Genomic DNA, 6,102 nt, shown 5'->3' on the forward strand with positions numbered 1-6,102 from the left:
TGTGGTTCTCTTTGTGTCACAGGACAATGAGGGATAAACCTCAGTAAGTGTGAGTCTAGGAAAATCCCTATTGCCTAAATCACTAGGAGAAAGAAATCCTTTATGGCAAGTACTGGATGTTAAGGAATGCCTTTATCGTAAAACTCTGGACAGGAAAGCCTTTGTGGTGAGTATTGAATGTTAAGGAATGCCTTTGGGGCAAAACTCTGGACAGGAAAGTTCTATAAGTAGTGTTAAGACTAACTGTGTACAGTATTAAGGTATGGATAGAGAACCAAGAGTGCGCCAATATAAGTGGCGAGCCAAGAGTATTATGTCTGTTGGGTTCTTTAAAGAGGGAATGGTTAAGGCATAAGAGGCAAAAGATGATCTTGGCATATAGCATGACACCTATGACATAATGAATGGAACCTTAGAGATGTACTTATCGAGAACAAATAGAAGAAATGATACAAGGAGATAGAGGAAAATGGAGTTTTCGAATATGATCCAGGTAAGAAAAGGTTTACTCATTAAGTACGCATGAACTTACTTCTGTGCTTTTATGTCATAGGTACACTGAGATGGGACTACGCTTAGAAGGATGATGCCAGTGCTACTTCAAGGGTGTGGCAAGTTAGCTATTATGCATACAGAGCAGAATTTGGCTGGTGTGTTTAAGTTTAATGGAATTAACGAAATAAGTCAAGAGATTCACTTGTAAGTACCTATAATAAGTACCAAATATGTTGATGAACCTACTGAAATTAATATCACCAACTAGAAGTAAATGATTAGAACTATGTAATTGAGTCGCACCATCATTATGTAAAACCCATCATGGCCAATATAATTATATACTATGCCTCAGATGCAAATTCAGTTAGAAGATTTTTTCAAATGAGTTGTAAATTTTTTATAAGTCCGTCAAAAGTCTGTAACGGAAAAGTGTAACACCCGGGTTCTGGATCTGGCAGATTGGATTAAGTTTAGGATGTTACAAGTTTTGTATTAGAGCCTAGGTTTAGTTGATTCTCAGATAATGAAAGATGAAGAAGCCCTGTAGGCATATCGCACCTAGCTTATCAAAGTCTCTTAGGTATGTGTAGACAGTTTCTTTTTTGTATGTAAGGTAAAAAATGTAAAGGAAGGGGTAAATAAGACAGTAGAAAGGAAAAAATAGATTACTTCATTGATAAAAGAACAATATATACAAAGAGGGAAGAAAGCAAAAAGAAAGTACAAAATAAGATAAAAGAGCATTTCAGGCTCCTCCTTTAGAGGGTTGACTGACGGGATTGATCGAAGCCTCCTTTGACTAAGAATGGCTTTCAGGGTTTTGCTCTACATCTGCCAAGTTCTCTACTTTACCCTCAACTCTGTGCATGGTGGGGGTAGCAAAGATAACATTTTGCCTCCACTCTTCTTGGAAAACCTCCCACTCCTTGCCATCGGGGCTATAAACATCAAAGTTGAGTGAATCCATAGAGACACCCTTTAGATATTGAAAGTCTACCTTGCCCAAGTTAAAAGGACCTGTTGCCGCTTGGGCATGTAGGATTAAGTTTGCTTTCCACTCTTCTGAGGCCTCAATAAGGTTCTTCTTATTATCTTCCTGATATTTTTTAAGGGCCTCTCCCTAGGATTGGCGCAGCTGTTTCAACTCTACCCTATGCCTCTCTCTTGGGTTTTAGACCTCTCTTCAAAGGAAAATTTTTCATTTTCTAAGTGTCCAATCTTATCTTTAGAGCTGTTTCAACTCTACCCTATGCCTCACCATCATAGAACTCAAGTCTTGATACTTTCGATGGATATCAGCTAAGTCATCTTCCTTAGATTTTACAAACCCTTCCAAATATGTTATTTTGTGTTTATAACCCCAAAGGTTGTGCTCTAGAGACGAGATCTTTGAAATTTGTGCCATGAGGCAAAATGGATCTTCAAAGGACTAGGAAGAAAGATAAGAGAAGGCTTCTTGTAACTGCAGTGGTAGCAAACTTAGCCTCTTTTGAATGATTGAATCGAAAGGAGTAGGAAAGGGCACTGAATCTATAAGGCCATGCTAAGGAAATTTACTATTTGATTCTGTAAGGGTTATGCCCTTTATTGAAGAGGGGAGGACAGATGACTAAATTGGAGGGATTACATCCATGGGGTTCTTTCATGAAGAAGGATTAGTATTATATCTGGTAGAGCCTGCTCGAGGGGCAGAGCCTTTAGGCACTGAAGGAATTTTAGGAGGAACTGTAATTGAAGGAGAGTGAGTGATGATTACAGTAGATTCCTTACTTGATTGATGCCCCACCAAGGATGGGCACTCACTATTTCTAGGTTTTTGAGTGCCTTCGAGGAACCTGGCCCTTTCTTACTATCAATTTATGTGATGGTGCATCAATGGTCTTTCCTTGGCTTGAAGCTCTCTTAAGAATCGAAGAAATATCCATGCCTCGAGGTTAAGAACATAATGAAGATCCTGCACCAGTAATAGGCGAATTAGCTTGACCTGAAGATATAACTGTCCAATTTCTTGGATGCAAATTATAGATGTGATAAAAGTATGAAAGAGGCTCTCTAATGTGCCCTAATATAACATGCGCCAATTCACTATCCGAGTTATAGGGCCAAGCTTGAAGGGTTGATGGCACAAAATAATCAACTCTTGGGCTGGTGGAAAAGGTCAAGCTGTAACCATTGGGACTCCAGTTCTTTAAACAATGCTAGAACACAACCCTGACTAAAAAAACTCCACCAAATTAAGAACGCAACCACCTTGTAGCCTCTGGTATTGTGTTTTTGCCTCATAAGCGTCTTCTGGCTAGCATGCGCCATAGACACTTTCTCGAGGAGAGGACCATTTAGTGGGTAAACCAAAACCAGAACTGAGATTGCTTACCAACCTTATGTATTTATCCTTCCTCAAATGAAAGATAAAAATCTTGTTTCCGATAAGAGGTAAGTAGTCGAACCTAAAACTGAAGTGAGCATTGCCAATATATGCTCCGTTCCTCTAAACCTTGAGTTGGTAAAATTTTTAGAAGACTTCTAGCAATTGGCATTTATCGTGTATGCAACAGACAATGAAGAACACTGCTAATGTCCACCAGGATGTGGCTAATTACTAGCCTGGAGCAATCCCATAAATATTTAGTATGACACAAAAGAATGGGTGAAGAGGTAGATGAAACCCAACCTCCAACAAGATTAGTGGCAAAAAAAAGTCGGGAGAACTTTCACTAGGCCAACACCAATTGGAAAGTTGGAAATCGTAAGAAAAGCTAGGGTTCTAGTGGCCTCAAGCTCTCAGGTAACAATTCATCTCCTCGTGAGTGGTGGAGCAATCGCATACCTCTGTCTCTATAATCGAAGGAATTTTGTGAGTGATGTTTCGAATAGTCTAGTTACAGTCCCTCCCTCTGGTAGTGGTTTTTCTCATAATTCATGATTAAAGTTCAAGAAGACAAAAGAAGAAGGGAGTTACCTATGAAGAAAATTAGGATAAGAGAATGAAGATATCAAAAGATCCAGTAAAGGCAAGTTAGGATTTCAAATAAATGTGCAAAGAAACCAAATATGAGTTTCAGTATCGACTTAAATAGAAGCAACTTACTCAGGAAGTTTTCCAAAAGAGGAGCAATTCGACTTCTCCAATGAATGTTTGATCTCTGTCCTAATGAGGTAAGTGAATGTTTAGGAACTTTGTGATGGCGGTTAAAATTTGAAGGCACCCAACTTATAGTACGCGCTTGGCAGGAAAATCATTAGTCTGGTGTACAAGTGTAACCTTTCAAGTTAGAAATTTTGGGGAAGAAATTTCTTAAGTGGGGGAGAGTTGTAACGTTGTAACATCCCACCTGGTGAAGCCCTAGTTCTCGAGTGTTGTTGTAGGAATAACAATTTCAGAATACATTTCGAGTAAGTGAGGTGTTGGATTTAATTAAAAGGTTTAAGTCTACGGGTACGCTTTTGCGCGAAGTCTTAGTTAGGCGAATAAGTCAGAACGAAGTACCAAACGATACTTTGGCGAATATATTGGGCGAACTGTTAACATTGGGATATTAAGTGAAAATGTCTCAAAGAGTGAAACATCTCTAGGGGTGGAACATGGAAAAATGTTAAGGAATTTTGAGTAATGGAGAATATCGCTAGAAGGTGTTGCATGCCAAGTTTGGCTAATTAGGGTGTTGGTTATATTCTAATGAGATGTTTAGGAAAAACGATGGAATTAACCCAGAAATATTTATTTATACATGTAACTTTGAATTGTTGTACACATTTCCTTACCACTGTAAACCACCCATATGGCAAGTAAAGTAAGTTTGTGACGCGAGTCAAGTTTCCATAGGGAAAAATATTGTATATTTAGGTAATCAGGAATCACAAGTCAAGTTTCCATAGGGAAAAATCTAATGTACTTCATTCCTTCATGAAAGGTGAGGGTTGATGCGCCGTGAACTAACTAAAAATTTGACTAAGGCGAGTGCACTTATCAATTAATAGTGTAGCTACGGTGAGCAAAGATATCATTCCCACGAAGACTAAAAAGACTAGTAATTACTGTCTTTCTATTATGTAATCGGATACTTCGAGTGATTGATTAAAAATAACATGAAATAATTTAATTAAATAACGAACATGACAAAGAACAAATTAGAAAACTAAATGATTAACAACCAAGATGGGAAATAATAGCCAGGAAAGAATTCTCCTAGATTTCATCTGTCACCATCGATTTAAATTTATGCAATTTTTTTACTTAGTATCTTAATCCGTAGAAATCCTTAAATTATACGAATTTCTCTTTTGAGCATAAGAGCAACTGAATTTAGGTTGATTAATTGAAATTTCTTTCTAACTAAAATCCCTATTATTGCATTCTATGGATTCCCCTATTAGATTTGTAACATCCCGATTTCGGGCCTAGTTGGAACAGTGATTTCGGGACCACAAATCCGATTAGGAAAAAATTATTTTTCTTATATTTTTATGGTCTATGATTTCACGGAATGATTTTGTGAAAATTTCGTTCGAAAATTTCGACGTTTGGGCACTCAATTTAGTCAAAAGAACTAAATTGTAAAAAGTGCAAAAGTTGAGTTCTACATGTTAGAGGTGTCCAATTGTTATGAAACTTTAAATTGGAGGCCCTTATATGGTAATTAGACCATTGGTTAAGTTGGTAGACAAAAATGGACATGAGATAAGTGAAATAGGAAATTTTTAAGTTAGGGGCAATTTGGTAATTTAGTAATAAGAAGAATTAAAAAGGGAAAAAGATGGAAAAATGTGCTCATCTTCTCCATGGTGAACAAAAATAGCAAGGGAGAAGCCATAGTTAGGGTTTTCAAGCTTCCAAGCTCCATAGTAAGTGATTCCAAGCCCCGTTTTTAATGTTCTTTATGTTTTTGGAGTTCTGGTAACTTGATTTAGCTTATTCTAGCAATAATTTAACCTAGGGTTTATATTTGGAAAAATACCCATAGGTGAAATGTGTTTATTTTGATGTTTTATGGTAGAATATGAAGCTTGAAATTATGTTAAACAAATTTTGCTAAGCGATTTTAAGTGAAAACGAGTAAAACGACATAATCGGTAAAAGTACCTAATGTTCATAAGTACATGTTAGAGTGGGAATTTGATGCTTCCATAGAATTGGAAAAATGTTCAGCATGTCATAAAACATAAGAATAAGGGATGAAGTTTAATTTTCGAGATTTGGGGCAAAAGTGTAATTATGTAAAAGTTTAGGGGCAAAATCATAATTTTTCCAAAGTTTGAGTCAAGGATTTTTTTGATGAGTTTGAGTATTAAATAAGTTAAATTTGCTATTATAGATCAAGAAGAACGAAATTCGGAGTTAGATTGGGGAAAGAAAAAGATAGAGGACTAAGTTGCTATATTTGGTCAAATTTTGTACCGAGGTATGTTTACAGTAAATAAATGCAATATTTCAATAATTATTATTAATGCTGTTATTTTTCAGCAATTATATATTTATTTCATGAATTTATTTGATGTTGACTCAAGTATGAGACAATAGAGAATTAGTATTAAAAAGTCTCGTTGAAACTTTTGGAATGTATCGGATACAAATGTCATGACATTTGGGTAAAAAGATCCCATGTA

Source organism: Gossypium raimondii, chromosome 13 (assembly GCF_025698545.1).
Source record: "Gossypium raimondii isolate GPD5lz chromosome 13, ASM2569854v1, whole genome shotgun sequence".
In the NCBI taxonomy this organism is placed as follows: Eukaryota; Viridiplantae; Streptophyta; class Magnoliopsida; order Malvales; family Malvaceae; genus Gossypium; species Gossypium raimondii.